General features: G+C 36.9%; 1 long non-coding RNA gene across 1 annotated transcript in view; it reads right to left on the minus strand.

The window, feature by feature from the left end:
* Positions 1–20346, minus strand: part of LOC140211528 (uncharacterized) — a 90814-nt gene extending 70468 nt beyond the window's left edge. Inside the window, exon 1 of the long non-coding RNA XR_011889503.1 lies at positions 20266–20346. This is a non-coding gene — a long non-coding RNA (uncharacterized lncRNA). The remainder of the gene's footprint in view (positions 1–20265) is intronic.
* Positions 20347–20359: the final 13 nt, after the last annotated feature.

A 20359-nucleotide genomic window follows, 5' to 3' on the forward strand; every position in this document is an offset into this window, starting at 1 on the left:
AGCAGTTCAGAACTGCAGTTGACGTCAGTGTTTTACAAACTTCAAAATAAATTTATTAGTGAAGTACGTATTTCTCACCAAATACTACCCTGATTTCCATTTTCTTGGAGGTATTCACAATAGAATAAAAATACAATAAAATCAATGAAAAACTACACATAAACACAGACAGACAAGCAACCAATGTTCAAAAGAAGCCAAGATTTGCAAATACAAAAAAAATAATAACAGCAAATAAATAAATCAATAATACTGAGAACATGAATTGTAGAGTCCCTGAAAGTGAGTCCATAAGTTGTGTTCAGTGATCAGTTTAGTCTTTTTAGAATAAAAAAACAAAAAACACGGCCACAGTTTCTGATCACAGAACAATTAACCATCAGAATGTCTGTCCTATACCTATTCAGCACAACTGAAAGAATTTTTTAATATAATTTTTATTAAGTTTTTGAAGTGATTACATAGAAAGATAATGTCTACCCTCCCCACTCCCCTTAACCCTCCCCCCTCCGATATATACCCCTACCTGAAAAAAAAAGGAAAAAAAGAAAAAGGAAGAACTGCCTGGATATTGGAAAGTTTCTACATGCTCCATGGGATTCAAAATAAATTTAGTATGTTTATTTATTACTTTCCCCGAGGGACCAACATCTTTATCATCAGAGCAACTAAATATGCCATCCTATCTTTTGTAAATAAGGGCGCCAAATATTCAAAACTGTATCATATTTATCTCTTAAATTACAAGTAATTTTTTCAAGTGGAATACAACTAGACATTTCATTGTTCCAACGATTCATACTTAAATATGAATCCGATTTCCAAGTAACTGCTATAGCCTTCTTGGCTACTGCCAATGCAATTTTTATGAATTTTTTTCTGATATTTATTCAGTTTAAGTTTTGGTTTTATCCCTTCAATATCACCTAATAGAAATAATACAGGGTTATGTGGAAGTTGAGTTCCAGTAATTTGTTCCAATAAGACTCTTAAATTTATCCAAAAAGGTTGAATTTTAGAACAAGACCAAGTAGAATGTAAGAAAGTACCAATTTCTTGATTACACCGAAAGCATTGATCAGATAAGTTTGAATTTAATCTATTTATTTTTTGCGGTGTAAAATATAATTGGTGTAAGAAATTATATTGTACTAATCCAAGTCGAACGTTTATTGTATTTGTCATACTGTCAAGACACAGACTTGACCAATTTGTTTCATCAATATTAATATTCAGATCCGTTTCCCATTTTTGTTCTGACTTGTGGATTCCTTGTTTAATTGTCTGTTTTTGAATCAAATTGTACATACAAGAAATAATTTTTTTAATTTTTCCTTTTTGAATTAAAATTTCAATTTCATTGGGTTTTGGCAAAAACATTGTTTGACCCAGTTTGCCTTTTAAGTAAGCCCTTAATTGAAGGTAACAATAGAAAGTGTTATTTGATATTTATTCTTTAGTTGTTCAAATGACATCAATATACCTCGTTCATAACAGTCTCCTATAGATCTAATCCCTTTTTGGTGCCAATTATGTAAAAGTTGATTATCCATTGTAAAAGGAATAAGTCTGCTTTGGAACAAAGGTCTCCTTGCTACTAAAGATTTCTTTATTTCATTATCAACATTTATCTTAATCCACAGATCAATCAAACGTTTTAATATAGGAGATTCTTTCTTTTCCCGTATCCATTTAGATTCCCATTGATATATAAAATCTTCAGGTATATTTTCTCCTATCTTATCTAATTCTATTCTAATCCAAGCCGGTTTTCGATCATCAAAGAAAGATGCAATAAATCTAAGTTGATTTGCTTTATAATAATTCTTAAAATGTTTCGAAGTTATAACCCTCCTAACTCAAATTTCCATGTCAATTTTTCCAATGATATTCATGACATTTTACCTTTCCAAAGAAATTTTCTCACACATTTATTTAACTCTTGAAAAAATTTCTGTGAATTGTATTGGTAATGTTTGAAACAAATACTGTAATCTTGGAAATATATTCATTTTTACAACATTGACTCTACCCACTAATGTTATTGGTAGTATCATCCATTTGTCAAGATCTTCTTGAATTTTCTTCAATAATGGTAAATAATTAAATTTATATAAATTCTTTGCATCATTATCAAGTCTTATACCTAAATACTTTATACCATTTACCGGCCATCTAAATTGGGTTACTAATCGACATTGGCTATAGTCTCCTTTAGTAAGAGGTAAAATTTCACTTTTATCCCAATTTATTTTATACCCTGATACTTTCCCATATTCATTCAATCTAGAAGATAATTTATGTAACGATTGCTGTGGGTTTGTTAAGTAAATCGAAACATCATCAGCAAATAGATTAATTTTATATTCCTCCTGATTAACTCTAAAACCCTTAATATCTGGATCAATTCTAATTAGTTCTGCTAATGGTTCTATCGCCAGTACAAATAAAGCAGGTGATAATGGACAACCTTGTCTAGTTGACCTTTTTAACTGGAATGGTGTTGAAATTTGACTATTTGTCACTACTTTAGCATTAGGGATAGTATTTAAAGTTTTAATCCAGTTTATAAAAGGTGTTCCTAACCCATATTTTTCCTATACTTTAAATAAAAAATCCCATTCCAATCTATCAAATGCTTTTTCTGCATCCAAGGCTACGACTATACTCATCTCCTCCCTTTTTTGTGCCAAATGAATTATACTGAGTAGCCGAGTTACATTATCTGCCAATTGTCTATTTTTAATAACTCCTGTCTGATCCATATGTATTAATTTTGGTAAATATTTAGATAATCTATTTGATAAAATTTTTACTATTATTTTATAATCCATGTTCAACAAAGAAATAGGCCTATATGATGCTGGTTTTAAAGGATCTCTGTCCTTTCTTGGCAATACTATTATAATCGCTGTTGAAAAAGATTCTGGGAGTTTATGTATTTTTTCCGCTTGGCATCTTAACTCCATAAAAGGAGGAAATAATAAATCTTTAAACTTTTTATAAAATTCAGGTGGAAAACCATCCTCTCCTGGAGATTTATTACTTTGGAGTGATCCTAAAGCTTCTTCAACCTCGTTTAATGTAAAAGGCATATATAATCCCTTCTATTCTTCCAAATTCAATTTTGGAAGAGTTACTTGTGTTAAAAACCTTTCTGTATCATTTTATGATTCTGATTGATTTCAGAATAGAAACTTTTGAAGGTTTCATTAATTTCTAAAGGTTTATAAGTAATTTTATTTGCACTTGTTCTAATTGCATTTATTGTTTTGGAAGCTTGTTCTGTTTTCAACTGCCAAGCAAGAATTTTGTGTGCTCTCTCACCTAACTCATAATACCTTTGCTTAGTTCTCATGATTGCTTTTTTTATTCTCTATGTCTGAAGCGTATTATATTGTCACTTCTTATTGACAAGTTGTCTTCGTTTTTCTTCTGTCATATGTCTTTGAGATTCTTTTTCTAATTTTGTAATCTCTCTTTCCAATTGATCTAGTTCTGCCATATATTCTTTCTTAATTTTAGTCATATAACTTATTATCTGACCACTCAAATATGCTTTCGTCGCATCCCATAGTATAAATTTATCATCCACTGAATGAGAGTTTGTATCCAAAAAAAATTGGATCTGTTTTTTCATAAAATCACAAAAATCTTGATGTTTTAATAATGTTGAATTAAATCTCCATCTGTAAGTCACTTCTTCCTTATCAGTCACTATTATTGTCATTAATAAAGGAGACTGATCTGACAGTGTTCTTGCTTTATATTCCATAGTTTTCACTCCGTGTTGAATATTCATTGATAATAGGAAAAAATCTATCCTTGAGTAAGTTTTGTGTCTATCAGAATAGAACGAATAGTCTCTTTCTTTGGGATTAATTCTTCTCCATATATCAATCAAATTTAAGTCTTCAATCAATGATAAAGTTAGTTTTACTACCTTCGATTTTGTGACAGCCTTAGTTGATCTATCTAAGACTGGGTCTAGGCAAAAGTTAAAATCTCCTCCTATTAAAATTTTTTCATGTGCATCAGCCAAATTCAAAAAAGCTTCTTGTATGAATTTTGCATCATTTTCATTTGGTGTGTAAATATTCATGAGAGTCCATAATTCAGAAAAAAGTTGACAGTGTATAATCACGTATCTCCCAGCAGAATCGGTTATTACATTTTGTATTCTAATTGGTAACGTTTTATTAATCAAAATTGCTACTCCCCTCGCTTTTGAATTAAATGAAGCTGCAAAGACACTACCCACCCAATCGCTCTTTAATTTCTGATGTTCTGTTTCTGTTAAATGCGTTTCCTGGATGCAGAAATCTACCTTCATTTTCTTAATATGTGTTAAGATTCTTTTTCTTTTCACCGGTCCATTAAGTCCATTAACATTAAAACTCAAAAAATTCAACAAATTAGTCATTATCCTTAAAGTTACTCCAATCTAAAACATTACTTAACATCTCAACTCTCATAGTTCCTTGGGGAATCTCTCTAAACCTCACCATGTTGCTATGTGTTTCCCTCCCAATCATCCAGGCAAAAAGAAAGAAATAAAAGATAGATATGATACAAAGAGAAAAATAACAAAATACACCCCTACTAATATTGTGAACGAAAAAAAACACAACACTACCCCTCTCCATTTTGCAGGTCGTGGCTATTGCCATGCTTGCACACATGAATACCATAGCGATTGGTCAGTGGGACAAGTCTGGATGGATATCTTGGTCAATATGAATCAGATGGACTGAAGGTGCTATATGACACTATCAAAAGGCCAGAATAAAGAACTTAACAGTCAGAGTGATAAATAATATGTTCCTTATTCACTTGACAGAGGTAAAAAGCATAACACTTTTTGGAGTTGTATCTAATCTCAGGTCCATGTATGTGATACCCGACATGGCCATGTTGCTTCAGCACTTGCTGGATAGCTGTGCTTCAAAGTAAAAGTGCAGAAAATTGTTACAGTCAAAAAAAGGTCGACAAGACTCCAGTTAACCAGTGGACCATATAATCAGCCTGTAGCAATTTTTAAACTTCAGATTATATTTATATGAGCTACAACTAATCGATAGTGAGATGTCAATGTCAGTGCTCTGTCGATTTACAACTGCCTTCTAAATTCATGAATTTTTTATAAAGCTCTATAATTTATGGGATTTATTGAAGGAGCTTTGAAAGGTAATTGTGCAATATTTAAAGGAAACTTTTAAATGAGAATAGAAGGTATGATTCAAAAGTCATTTGGTTTATACCATACCCTGGAGAGAAAAATAAATATTGATGTATTGATCTTGTTCTAGAGAGATGTGCCTTTCAAACGAGACATGAAAATAGAGTTCCTCTTGGATATATTTTAAGGACACTGTCACTGGATCGAGATCAAGAGAGTTTACCATGGCGATCCTTATTCCTTTAAAATAGTTAAACAATCCATTTATTTTATTCTGGATTGTGAAAGTTTGCATGTGCACGTTTAACTGTGCTTATATTTTCATTGCCTTATGAGTTCAAGGTTATGAATCTCAACACATAAATGCAAATCTTGCAGTTCAGTACTGTAATTGATGACATAATGCTTCACACGGTGGCTCTTACTTCAAAGGGACTGACACTGGGAGTTGCTCAGATATTGATGTTGTGATATTCAATTTTTTATTTTTGAACATTGACGACTGCAAAGAGAAAATACTTTCCATGTTACGTGAACTGGAGAATAATTTGAAGATATCTGTGATGATGAATAGGTGATATAAAGGAAATATTTTTAGTAAGCATAAGACTTACTGTTGCAAGTTTGAAGTAAACTTAATATGGCAGGGGTGTAGAAACCAGAGTGAAGGGACTCAGGATAGGATGGATGAAAAAAAAAACAAGATAGCATGCAGCCAGACCGCCAGGAAGAACTGGCAGTCTATAGGACAAAATTGCAGCCAGCAGGGTGAGTATCAGTGCAGTAGTGATGTAGAGTCAAAAAGAGTAGCTAATACAGTTTCAAAGTGTTAGATCTCAATATACAGGGTACAAGAAATAAGCTGGATCAGCTTCTTGCATTATTACAGATTGTTAGGTATGATGTTGTGGCTGTCACGGAATCGTGGCTGAAGGATGGCTGTAGTTGAGAGCTGAATGTCCAAGGTTACATATTGTTCGGAGAGATAGGAAGATAGGCAGAGGGAATGGCGTGGTTCTGCTGGTAAAAAATGGCATCAAGTCAGTAGGAAGATGTGACATGGGATCGGAAAATGTTGATTCCTTGTGGTAAGAAACTACAAGGTTAAGAGAACGTTGATGGCTGTTATATACAAGACTCCCAACAGTAGCTGGGGCATGGACCACAGATTACAACGGGAAACAGAAAAGGTGTGTCAAAAGGGCGATAGTCATGGGTGATTTCAACATGCAGGTCGATTGGAAAAATTAGGTTGGTAATGGATCTCAGGAGAGTGAACTTGTTGAATGCCTACGAGATGGCTCTTTAAGGTAGCTTGTGGTTAAACTTATGTGCTGGGTAAGGCGTTTTTCTGAGCCTTTATCGTTATTGAGTCAGTATTCAAGCAAGATTGGATCCAAGTTCCAAGCCATTAGGCTGATTAACATGCCCACCCAATAACCCACCCAACATCGCAGGCCCTGCTGCTCTCTCTAAGAGTTCCTCTTGCCAAGAGCCACTTTGTCACTTTATCATTTCCTGTCAGAGTCACCTTATCTTCAGATACTCCTGGGCCTCACTTTATGTACATACATTCAGCCTATCTATATGAGCTAATCGTATGTACACACAGCCACACTCGACAGTTATTTCTACATTGTGTTTTATGGGATTACTTTTATATTTATTGCATTTTTTATCCTTATTGTGTTTTTTTAACACTGCATCGTTTCCTGAGTGGCAATTGGGTAGCTTCCTGTATCTTTTTATATATAAAATGTGAGGTGTCGCTTTATAACCATATAACAATTACAACACGGAAACAGGCCATGTCAGCCCTTCTAGTCCGTGCCGAACTCTTACTCTCACCTAGTCCCACCGACCTGCACTCAGCCCATAACCCTCCATTCCCTTCCTGTCCATATATCTATCCAATTTAACTTTAAACGACAACATCGAACCTGCCTCAACCACTTCTGCTGGAAGCTCGTTCCCCACAGCCACCACTCTCTGCTTTTGGTTTCACTTACATGAGTGAAAGCACAGGAACCTGAGAATAACTGACCACAAATTGTTAAAGTAGCAGGACAGTTCAATACGGTAATTAAATGTGTAAAAGTAATGCTTTTTTTATCAGCCAAAGCACAGAATACAAGAGCAGGGAGGCTATACTAGAACTGCACACAATACCAGTAAGGCTACAATTACATATCTCTTACAGCTCTACTCACCACATTAAATAGAAGATATAATTGCACAAAACAAACGGCAGAGGATCCTTATGATAATGTTACCAGTACTCAGATGTTGATGTGGATATTGTCAGAACTGTAAAGCTTCAGATATGGGGAAGATTGATGTTGGAGAAACAAAAACCAGAGGGCATAGGCTTATGGTGAAAGTGTAGAGATTTAATAGGAACCTGAGAGGCAACTTTTTCGCTCAGAGGGTTCTATTAACAAAATTTAAAAGGTTCTTGTATCTCAGAACACACATGTCAGACCTTGAAGTAGATAGGCTACAGCAGCAAAAGACCATTTACATACCTGCTGTACCTAATAAAGTAGCCACTGAGAGCAATTACAAATGTAAACGTCTTTGGAATACTGGAAGAAACCAGAGCGTCTGGAGGAAATCCACATGGTCGTGAGGAGAATGTACAGATTCCTTATAGGCAGTAATGGGAATTGATCCACGATCAGTGATAGCTGGCTGGTGCTGTAAAGCAATGCACTGGTCATGATGCTACCAATCCACCCCAGTATTCTCGCCTGCACCTTTTTCTCAGCCAGGATTCGCACAACAGACTAACTGTTTATTTATCTGTAAAAGCTGTTCTGTTTGTCTCAGCATTTAAAATAATTTATTGTGCAGCTTTTTGGGCTGTGGATTATAACTATTAACATTGTTTTTACAGTTTCCATAATTTTCTCAATTTGAATACTTTTTGTACAGATGCTAAAAGGTACATATATTGATAACTATATAATTGTGGGGCTGCTGTAAAAATTCAGCTTTATCCAACTTGTCTGCTGAAATACCAAGTGGAATTTGTAAAGGCGTGAACTTTAGGGGTGTAGGACCTGATTTGCCTTGTTAAGCATTGGTTTAAGGCTTCACTCGCTAAACCTACTGATGCTATCAGGTTTGTACATGTTGTTTTCCTTTCAGATTGTAACATTTGTTAACGCAATTTGTAAATCTAAATACCTGTAGTTGTCAAGTTGCAATGATTTGTAATTATCATATCAATGGGGATCAGGCTGCTTTCAGTTCACATCAATTTCGGGCGAGAAGGAAAAGGTGTAAAGTGGACCTGAGGGGTCGGTAACATTTCATGCAGAGAGTGGTGAGTATATGGAACGAGCTGATAGGCAGGTACAATGGCATCATTTAAGAAACATTTGGAGAGGTACATGGAGGGATGAGCGGAGGAAGTTTGGTGGGAAATTGCATGTTCAGGAATTCCAAAGAGCTACAAGCTTCCAAGAATCCAGAGACTAGTAAGAAGTATTAATTTTCAGTTTGTCAGAGAGAGGTGGCATGTTTTGGTAAACAGAATATCATGCCTGTTGAATCTGACTGGCATATTATCTATTGGGTAACATATATAACAGAAAATGATGGAAATATTCAGTAGAATAGGCCACATCTGTGGGAAGAGCAACAGAGTTAATATTCCTGTTTGACTGAGGAGGAGAGGAAAGAATCCTATTAAGCTTCCAGGGTGACTGTGGATGGTGGGAAGAGGAGGGGTATGAGATCTATGTCTGTTTCGCAAATATAAACTTAAAAGAAGTCTTTAATGATGCCCTGCATTTGTGATTGTCAACTATTATTAACGATCGTTAAAGTGAAGTTAGTTACCCTAGTGAAAGTGACAGTGGAAGCAGACAGAGTCAGGGGCTAATGGGCAGGTGTTGAAGCTGACAGGATATGACTCAAGGTCTCCCAAAATGATCTGCTTTGGAACCTTTTTTTTAAATAAATGCCCAAGTCATGGGAATGAAAGCCAAGTATCCAGGAATGCTCATAATAGATATGTGGAATTGTATGCAGTGTCTAAAGGATAAAGGATAAAGGATCTTTGTGACTGTAGTGATCACTTACAGTGGACTGAAAAGCTTGAGCATGTAGATATTAAGAAAGAGGAGGTGCTGGAGCTTTTGGAAAGCATCAAGTTGGATAAGTCGCCGGGACCAGATGAGATGTACCCCAGGCTACTGTGGGAGGCGAGGGAGGAGATTGCTGAGCCTCTGGCGATGATCTTTGCATTATCAATGGGGATGGGCAAGGTTCCGGATGATTGGAGGGTTGCGGATGTTGTTCCCTTATTCAAGAAAGGGAGTAGAGATAGCCTGGGAAGTTATAGACCAGTGAATTACTTCAGTTGCTGGTAAGTTGATGGAGAAGATCCTGAGAGGCAGGATTTATGAACATTTGGAGAGGTATAATATGATTAGGAATAGTCAGCATGGCTTTGTCAAGGGCAGGTTGTGCCTTTACAAGCCTGATTGAATGTTTTGAGGATGTGACTAAACATGTTGATGAAGGAAGAGCAGTAGATGTAGTGTATATGGATTTCAGCAAGGCATTTGATAAGGTACCCCATGCAAGGCTTATTGAGAAAGTAAGGAGGCATGGGATCCAAGGGGACATTGCTTTGGAGATCCAGAACTGGCTTGCCCACAGAAGGCAAAGAGTGGTTGTAGACGGGTCATATTCTGCATGGAGATCGGTGACCAGTGGAGTGCCTCAGGGATCAGTTCTGGGACCCTTACTCTTTGTGATTTTTATCAATGACCTGGATGAGGAAGTGGAGGGATAGGTTAGTAAGTTTGCTGATGACACAAAGGTTGTAGGTGTTGTGGATAGTGTGGAGGGCTGTCAGAGGTTACAGCGGGACATTGATCTGATGCAAAACTGGGCTGAGAAGTGGCAGATGGAGTTCAACCCAGATAAGTGTTAAGTGGTTCATTTTGGTAGGTCAAATATGATGGCAGAATATAGTATTAATGATAAGAGATCTTGGCAGTGTGGAGGATCAGAGAGATCTTGGGGTCCAAGTCCACAGGACGCTCAAAGCAGCTGCGCAGGTTGACTCTGTGGTTAAGAAGGCATACGGTGTATTGGCCGTCATCAATTCTGGAATTGAATTTAGGAGCTGAGAGGTAATGTTGCAGCTATATAGGACCCTGGTCAGACCCCACTTGGAGTACTGTGCTCAGTTCTGGTCGCCTCACTACAGGAAGGATGTGGAAACCATAGAAAGGGTGCAGAGGAGATTTACAAGGATGTTGCCTGGATTGGGAAGCATTCCTTATGAGAATAGGTTGAGTGAATTTGGCCTTTTCTCCTTGGAGCGATGGAGGATGAGAGGTGACCTGATAGAGGTGTATAAGATGATGATAGGCATTGATCATGTGGACAGTCAGAGGCTTTTTCCCAGGGCTGAAATGGTTGCCACAAGAGGACACAGGTTTAAGGTGCTGGGGAGTAGGTACAGAGGAGATGTCAGGGGTAAGTTTTTTCACGCAGAAAGTGGTGAGTGCATGGAACGGGCTGTCAGCAATGGTGGTGGCAGCAGATACGATAGGGTCTTTTAAGAGACTTTTGGATAGGTACATGGAGCTTGGAAAAATAGAGGGCTATGTGTAAGCCTAGTAATTTCTAAGGTAGGGACATGTTCGGCACAACTTTGTGGGCCGAAGGGCCTCTATTATGCCGTAGGTTTTCTACGCTTCTATGTTTCTATACAGTATCCACCTATACCACTAAGCCTAGAATTACATTCCACACACCTTCCACTCTGTTAAAAAAAACTTACCTCTGACATCCCACCCCATACTTCCCTCCAGTCACCTTAACTTTATATCCCCTCATATTAACAGTTTTCTCTGTTACATACCTTGTGGGTATCTTGTGACTGTCCTATGATCATGATGTAATTGAGTATTTTGTGAGCATGATGTAATTGTCTTGATATGGTGGGGTGATGTCATTTTCCCGCCAGTGTGAGGTCACGTGATGACATGGTCTCAACAGGTATATAATGGGAAACCCCTGTTGTTACGCAGTTGAATCATTGTTTAATTCGTCAATTTCTCTATTATGCTGCATATTCGTCTCATGACGCAGTTTCATCTTAAAGTGGAGTTTTACTTTCTATTGTAAGTCTAGTATTGGAGAGTGAAGACCTTACTAAAGTATGGGAAGCTGAAGGATTGAGTAAAGTTGGTGTCGTTCGGAGTTTTAATACAGGATCGACTTTATTGAATCTTCGTTCAGAAATAGAGGCCTGCATCTGAGATAACCCCTGTAAGATCAGGAAAGTTTGTGCAGTGTTCATTCACCAGGGAAAAGGTCAGTTCCTTTAAGCCATTTTATTTCCTTTGTCGTGAATCCTTTGGACAGAATCAGCAGTAACATCACATCTTCAAAGAAATCTGTTTCCAGAGAAGTCTCTCCTTATTGACTGTGTAAATCACTTGGACTTTTGAATTTACCACTTTAAGACTGTATTCGAATTTACCACTTTAAGAACTGTTCCAGAGTTGCCGTATAGCAGTTAACTTCCAGTTAAGTTAGTTATTTGAATACTTTTCGCTATTGTTGAGCAGAGTTTAATAAATGTTTACGTTTGTTTTAAAAACCTGAGTCAATTCTTTATTCATTGTTGCTGGTCACATGTCAAGGTTGGGGGCTCATTTGGATTGTTCCGATTTCGAGCTTAAGTGCTTGTTTAATTATCAATCTGATTTGGAAAAGGGAAATACCCAATTCTTCTGTTTCAAGCAACACACATCAAAGTTGCTGGTGAACGCAGCAGGCCAGGCAGCATCTCTAGGAAGAGGTACAGTCGACGTTTCAGGCCGAGATGAAAGAAGAGCTAGTAAGAGATTGAAAGTGGGAGGGGGAGGGGGAGATCCAAAATGATAGGAGAAGACGGGAGGGGGAGGGATAGAGCCAAGAGCTGGACCGTTGATTGGCAAAAGGGATATGAGAGGATCATGGGACAGAAGGCCTAGGGAGAAAGAAAAGGGGGAGGGGCAAAAACCCAGAGGATGGGCAAGGGGTATAGTGAGAGGGACAGAGGGAGAAAAAGGAGAGAGAGAAAAAGAATGTGTGTTTATAAATAAATATCGGATGGGGTACGAGGGGGAGGTGGGGCATTAGCGGAAGTTTGAGAAGTCAGTGTTCATGCCATCAGGTTGGAGGCTACCCAGATGGAATATAAGGTGTTGTTCCTCCAACCTGAGTGTGGCTTCATCTTTACAGTAGAGGAGGCCATGGATAGACATGTCAGAATGGGAATGGGATGTGGAATTAAAATGTGTGGCCACCGGGAGATCCTGCTTTCTCTGGTGGACAGAAGGTAGGTGTTCAGCGAAACGATCTCCCAGTCTGCACCGGGTCTCGCCAATATATAGAAGGCCACATCTTGTGTTTGTAATTCTTTTGTTTGATTGGTCTGTGGGTGGTATTCGGAGCAATGAATACTGACGAGTTTTGTGGCATCGCCAGACCCGGAGCTATTAGTGAAGGCGAAAAAGGGTGATGTATCGGAGATTGCTATAAGGTTGGACATTAAAGGAATTACGAATGTTACAACAAAGCCAGTAATTCAGAGAAAATTTGCATCATACTATAAAGAGTCGGGTGATTTTGATGAAGAACTGTTGGGTATGTTTCCAATGAGTGATCTAGAGATGCAGTTACATATCGAACAAACAAAGTTAAAGCAATTAGAAGCTGATTTGGATTGAAGTCAGATAGAAGCTGCAAATAAACAGAAGGAATTCGAAGCCAGAGAAGCAGATAAAAAGAGGGAATTTGAGCTAGCGATGGAGAAATTAAAGTCCGAGAATCAGTCTTCTGGTTCTAGGAAACAGTTTGTTGCTTGTCAGGAAGTAACATTGGCTCCTCCATTTAATGAAAAAGAAGTGGACATATATTTCCAACATTTTGAAATTGTTGCTCTGATTTCAGAGTGGCCGAAAGAGAAATGGCCAGTCATGTTACAAAGTGTAATTAAAGGTAAGGCACAACAAGTTTATACAGCTTTAACTGCTGAGCAAGCACTTGATTATGATATTGTGAAGTGGTATATACTGAAAGTGTATGAACTGGTTCCAGAAGCTTATAGAGAAAGGTACAGAAATTTGAAGAAATCCGTGGAAAAAACTTACGTGGAATTTGCCTATGATAAATCTGTGTGTTTTGAGTGATGGGTTTCCACTAAAAATGTGAATGGGGAGTATAATAAATTAAAAGAGTTGGTTTTAATGGGGGAATTTAAAAGGAGCATCCCTGTTGAAGTAAGGAGATACTTAAATGAGAGGGACACTGCTACATTGCAGGAGTCTGCTAAATTAGCAGATGAGTATGCTTTAACCCACAAGAGAAAATTTCCTCCAGATAGAACTTTTAAAAGGAAAAATAGCACAGAGAGTCAAGGTAAACCAGAAATTAAGTCAGAAGTTAATGAGAAAGGTAAGGACGAAGGGAAACGTGTGAAGGAAAAACATTTTGGTCCTATTTGTAATTACTGTAAGAAACCTGGTCACGTAATAGCTAACTGTTTCTGATTGAAGAAGCAGGAGAAGGAGGCAGTCCCAATGCTTCTGTGCAACATATTGAAACACCTGTAAATCCACAGGGTTCGATAAATACAAATGAAGCTTTGTCAGAGTCTGACCAAGTTATGAGGGGATATGATCATTTTATAACCAAAGGATTTGTATCCTTGAAAGAGGGATCCACTCCAGTGCCAATAAAAATCCTTAGGGATACTGGAGCTTCTCAGCCACTTATATTAGACAGTGCTCTAAAGTTTAGTGATGAGTCTGACATTGGTGAGGTAAACCATATACGAGGTGTTGGGAGTGCCCTTATGCCTGTACATTTGCATAAAGTAAAGTTAAGGTCAGAGTCAGCTACAGAACCTGTTAAAGTAGGACTACAACCCAGTTTACCCATGAATGATGTTTCTCTATTGTTAAGAAATGACCTAGTAGTTGGACAAGTTTTTCCTGAAGTGCATTTGACAATAAAGCCCATCTCTGAGGAACCAAAGATGGATTCTAACACGGATTCCTCGTATGTTGTAACCCGAGCTATGGCTAAAAAGATTGATGTGCAGGATGGGTCTGTTACCCATGACTGTTCAACTCAGAATTTGAAATTTGAGGATGTGATCAGAAACTTCCTTACCTTCATTGTTTGATCAAGATTCTTGTAGTAAGTCTGACCATGAAGATTTGTCTCTGTCTCAGAAGGAGATGATAGCAGAGCAGAGTAGATTATCAAATTAAAGGAACAAGCTCTTCCAGATAGTGAAATTGAGAAGGTGCCAGTAGGATATTATTTTGAGAAGGGAGTATTAATGAGGAAATGGAGATCACCTACAATTCCTGCAAGTGAGGAATGGAAAGTTTTTCACCAAGTAGTAGTTCCTGAAGTTTATCGGAATGAGATTTTAACTGTGGTCATAGTATGCCCTTGGATGGCCATCAAGGTGTGAAGAAAACTGTGAACAAGGTTTTTAAACATTTTTACTGGCCTGGTTTAAGAAAAGATGTAGCGACATTTTGTCGAGCATGTCATACTTGTCAGATTGTGGGTAAACCTAATCAAGTTACTCCAGTGGCCCTACTGCAACCTATTCTCGCATTTGGTGAACCATTTTCCAAAACTATTATAGATTGTGTAGGCCCATTGCCAAAAACCAAAACTGGCCATCAATATTTGCTGACCATTATGTGCACAGCGTCTAGGTTTCCGAAGCAATACCACTTAGAATATAATGACTAAAACTGTAATAAAGGCTCTTATAAAATTCTTACTCATTTTGGGTTGCCTAAGGAAATACAATCTGATCAAGGTAGTAATTTTATGTCTGGATTGTTCCAGCAGATAGTTTATAAACTGGGAGCAAAACAGATTACCTCATCTGCATACCATCCAGAATCGCAAGGAGCCTTGGAGAGGTTCTATTCTACCCTCAAAACTATGATTAGGATGTATTGTGTGAAAAATGAAAATGATTGGGATGAAGGCGTACATTTACTTCTATTTGCAGTATGGGAGTCAGCACAGGAATCCCTAGGTTTTAGTCCCTTTGAACTTGTGCTTGGGCACAGAGTTCGAGGACCTTTGGCCTTATTAAAATGACAGTGACCATGAAGATGAAGATTTAATATTAAAATAACATTAAAATAAAATAAAGAGGTACATACTAATTTGCTGGATTATGTTTTAAAATTTAAGGAAAGATTGCATAAAGCTTGTAGCTTACCTAGGGAAAATTTAAAATTGGCTCAGGAGAAAATGAAAACTTTGTATGATAAGGAAGCTAGAATGAGGTCATTTAAGCCTGGAAATAAGGTGTTGGTTCTGTTCCTGGTGCAAACGAGCCCTTTGCAAGCTAAATTTCAGGGTCCTTTTGAGGTTATATCTAAAGTTAATGATGTGGATTATGTAATAAAAACACCAGATCAAAGAAGGCCAACACAGCTTTGTCATATAAATATGATAAAACCATATTATGATAAACAGTCTGCTACTATGACTGTTGTGGTCAATAATAATGAGTCTGATCCCACTAGGAACTTAATGTATGATTCATCTGAAACTCATTTTAAACCCAACATTATTTCTGCCAGGTTACCAGACTCAACAATTCTGGAAAATATTGATGAGAAATTAGCTCATTTACAGCCACAGCAGAGGTAGCACATGAAGTAGTTAATTTTTAAATATAGGGATTTATTTCCAGACGTTCCTAAAAGAACCACAGTAGCTTCACATGATGTAGATGTTAGAGATGCCAAACCCATAAAGCAACATCCATATCGGATCAACATGGAAAAATGTGAACTTGCTGAACAAGAAATTAAGTATATATTAGAGAATAATATTATTAGACCTTCTAATTTGAATTGGAGTTCACCGTCTATTATGCTGCCTAAGCCAAACAGTAGTCTTCGGTTTTGTACTGATTACAGGAAGGTGAATGCTGTGACAAAAACTGATGCATATCCAATCCCCAGAGTGGACGAATGTGTGGATAAAGTAAGAAAAGCAAAGTTCCTTACAAAGATTGATTCGTTAAAAGGTTAGGGACTTCCTGTTGGCGGTGGATGGAATAAAAGCATTTTACAGGTGTTCCTAGTTTACTTTTCTTACTTTCCAACCTGATTTGACACTATGACTACAAGAACTGCTAAAGGTAAAAAAGAAGATTCTTCTACATATTTGGATTCTATTATTGAATTGATCCAAAACCACAGAAAGGGTAAGCATCCGAGGAATTTCAGCGATTCAGAAAGGAAACCTCCGAAGAGTTTCAACAACTTGGCTCTGAAATTAAGCAATTAAGCACAAAAACTGGATTCTATTCAAGAAACCTTAACTAAGCACGATAAAAGAATAAAAGAGAATGAAGAATTCCTGTTGATTCTGGATGAGAAAATGGATGACCTGCAAAAGCGTTATGAAAAACAATCCAAGGTTAACAACGAACTAAGACAGAAGATTACTGATTTAGAAAACAGAAGTAGAAGGAATAATGTACAAATTCTTGGTCTTGAAGAGTTAACTGAAGGTGATCATCCTATGGAATTTTTTGCAAACTTTCTGGCTCAGTTATTTCCCGATATTTTAAAATCGACACCAATGATCAACCACGCGCACAGAATACCTGGGAACAGAATGTTTGCAAGCAAGCCTCGTTCAGTGGTAATTGCTTTTCATGAGTTTCAAACAAAGGACTGTATAATTTGTGAATCTCGTCGGAAAGGTATGATTGATTTTAATGGAAAAAAGATTAGAATCGTTGAAGATTTCTCAGCAGAGATTATGAGGGAACATTCTAAGTCTAAAAGCGTCATGTCAGAGTTCTACAAAAAAGATCTTAAACCTTCTCTACGGTATCCGGTGAAGCTCAGACATGGATTGCAAAAATGGTTCCATTCGAGTCTCCAGGCTCAGGAATATTTAGAGTCAGTAGAGTGATTGCTTATTATTTGTTACATGAATAACTGTTTATTTCACCTTTGCTAAACTTTGTGCTTAACTCTTTCTTTGTGAACTTTTTAAGGATATATTTTGAGAATAAGACTTTAATGTGCTATTACTTTGTCTGCTAAATTTAAAAGTGTCATGTTAGAGCTGTTTAACAAAACTTACATGAATAATTGTGTATTTTGCCTCTGGTGATCTTGTAGTTAATTTTCTTTTACAGCCTCTTAAGGTTTTACTTTGAGATTAAGATTTTTTAAGATTTTAATGAGCCAATATTCTGTGTGTCCATATTATTTTATATTATACTTACTTTTCTGGAGTTTTTTTTTGACACCAGAATTAACTGTCTCTTTATAATCTGTTGTTCGGCTAGGTTGGAATATTCTAACCTTGTAATTTATCTGGAGCTAAGCCAGCAGGATTTTTGGGGGGATGTCATTATTAGTTGTAGGCGTCGACTTTCTTTGGTTGACTTTCTCTCTTTGGGAGGGGGAGGGTGTTTGGGTTTTTTTCTTGGAAGCTGTTTGGGGTTTTTAGTTAAACCTGTTGTTTGGTTTTCTTATCTCATAGATTTAGTTTTATTAATTTTCTTAAGGATTACCCTTTTAATTTTTCTTTTAAATAATAATAAAATGGATTATAATATTAAATTACTTAGTCTTAACGTGAAAGGATTAAATTATCCTTTGAAACAAAATAAGATTTTGCCCATATTACAAAATTTATGGTCCCAATTATTTTTTTTACAAGAAACACACATATGCAATTCTGATAACTCATGCCTTTCTAGCCGATGGAGAGAATTGCACATTCATTCAAGTTTTCAGGCCAAAGCTAGAGGTGTTTCGATTTTTATAGAAAATACAGTTCCCTTTGTTCAACGCAAGGTTGTTTCTGATACTAATGGATGATTTGTGATAGTATCCGGGAAATTAGAGAAAAATTGTTAGTATTTGCTAATGTTTACGCCCTAAATATAGATGATCCAGGATTCTTTGAGCGATTTTTTTTTTTGTTTTTGCCTGATCTGAATCTGTACTCATTGGTGATGGCAGGATACTTTAATTGCTGGTTAGATCGGTCCTCTTCTAAACAAGCGACACTTAATAAATCAGCTTTGTTTATCCATTCATTTTTAACAAAATGTGGTATTGTTGATATATGGTGCTTCTTACATCCAGCAGATAGAGAATACTTATTTTTCTGTCATGTTCATCATACGTATTCCAGAATTGACCATTTTTCTTATTGATAACTAAATGATTCCATTAGTTCGATCTTGTGAATATAAAGAGATTGCTATCTTTGACCATGCTCCTGTGCTTTTATCCATAAATCTTCCTGGTTTTCCTCAGACAAACAGATTCTGGCATTTTAATTTAACTTTGTTATCTGACAAGGATTTCTTAAAGTTCTAGGAGAGGCAAATCACTCTTTTTTTTGAAGAGAATACAGTGGAGGAGACTTTTAGCCTTGTCATATGGGACACCTTTAAAGCATATATTAGAGGTCAAATCAATTCTTATGCTGCAAGTGTTAAGAAAAAAGCTAATAAAGAGAGAATTAATTCAGCCAATCAGCTGAAACAATTAGATGAAGACCATACTTTGACTTCAGATCCTGTTTTCTATAAAAGACGGGTTGAAACTAAAACTAAATATGATTTTTTATTAACATACCCTATTGAAACTCAACTCCTAAAGGATAAAAGTCAATTTTATATTCATGGAGATAAAACAGGTAAATTATTAGCTAACCAAATTGAAACTTCTAGTGCTAAACGACAGATTAAAGAAATTTATAAAGCTAATGGTATTAGGACAACTGATCATTTAGAAATAAATGATACTTTTAGAGAATTTTATTCCAGACTTTATAGTTCTGATCTTCTTAAAGATAATACTGTAATGGATAATTTTTTAGACCAAATAAATATTCCTACGCTTTCTGCTGATAACTGAAAACAGTTAGATCAATGTATTTCTCAGGATCAACCTTATTGAATCTTCGTTCAGAAATAGAGGCCTGCACCTGAGATAACCCCTGTAAGATCAGGAAGGTTTGTGCAGTGTTCATTCACCAGGGAAAAGGTCAAGTCTTAGGCACGTTAACTTTCAATGCCAAAGACATTTGCACAGTACTGTAGTAATTTTATGTTTTGCACCATACTACTGACACAAAAAACATGACATATATAAACCTGATTCTGATTATGGGCCCCTATTGTGGACTGAGAGTGGGAAAGGGGCAGGGAGAGGGAATCATGGTTGGGTAAAGGGGAAGGGAAAGGGGAGTGAGTGGGATGCACCAAAGAGACATGAGGTAATGATCAATTAACCAACTGTTTGGAATCAAACAACCTTCCCTGCGGTGGCGGCGCCAGAGATTTTTTCTTGCTGGTGCTACAGTGGGGCTGAATTATTCAGTGATGGTGCTGAGGGATGTACCTTATGGTAATAAGTATTCGCAAGGCCAGACGCATGGCGTTCAAAAGTCAGTTTCAAGCATTATGTGCCTACTATAAATGCCTCTGTTGATTCACAAGCAGCAGCAATTGATAAATATAATATAGAAGTGGACTGTGACAGTGTCAACAGCATCAGAGACAACCCGGACTACACAGAGCATAAACAAACAAACCAACAGAGCACCCGTCCCACAGCGCACAACGTGAATCACGTACCACTCCCGCAAGCGGCGTCAAATGCGTGCTTTTCAACTGAAAAACACAACATGAACCCACAATGTCCACTGCTATTCGCATTACATAGACGGACAATGCCAAAAGATACACTGTTATTAAAGTCAAATAAGGCAAACAACAGATGCAAGGCTTTACCAGGAGTTGGACAAATCATACTCTGACCATGCAATACCTCAATTAATTCGGCTACTGAATTTAAAACAAAAATCAACAGAACCACTGCTTGGAAGTCTAAGCAAAACTAGTAGGCTTAATAGCAGTAAATGTAATAGTTCAGGATTTGCAGGAAACATAAGGACTATGGGATATCCACCACAAAATAATAATTATAATCAGCATTAGTCTTGGCTCAATTTTTTAAAAAATCAACTGCACTCACCATTGACGTTTTCAGAGAAGCACAATCCACCTGTTGGTGTGATTGGTGGCGAAAGCATCAATGATTTTCTGGATGTCAAGTGCTTTGGTCCTCC

Source organism: Mobula birostris, chromosome 17 (genome assembly GCF_030028105.1).
Source record: "Mobula birostris isolate sMobBir1 chromosome 17, sMobBir1.hap1, whole genome shotgun sequence".
In the NCBI taxonomy this organism is placed as follows: Eukaryota; Metazoa; Chordata; class Chondrichthyes; order Myliobatiformes; family Myliobatidae; genus Mobula; species Mobula birostris.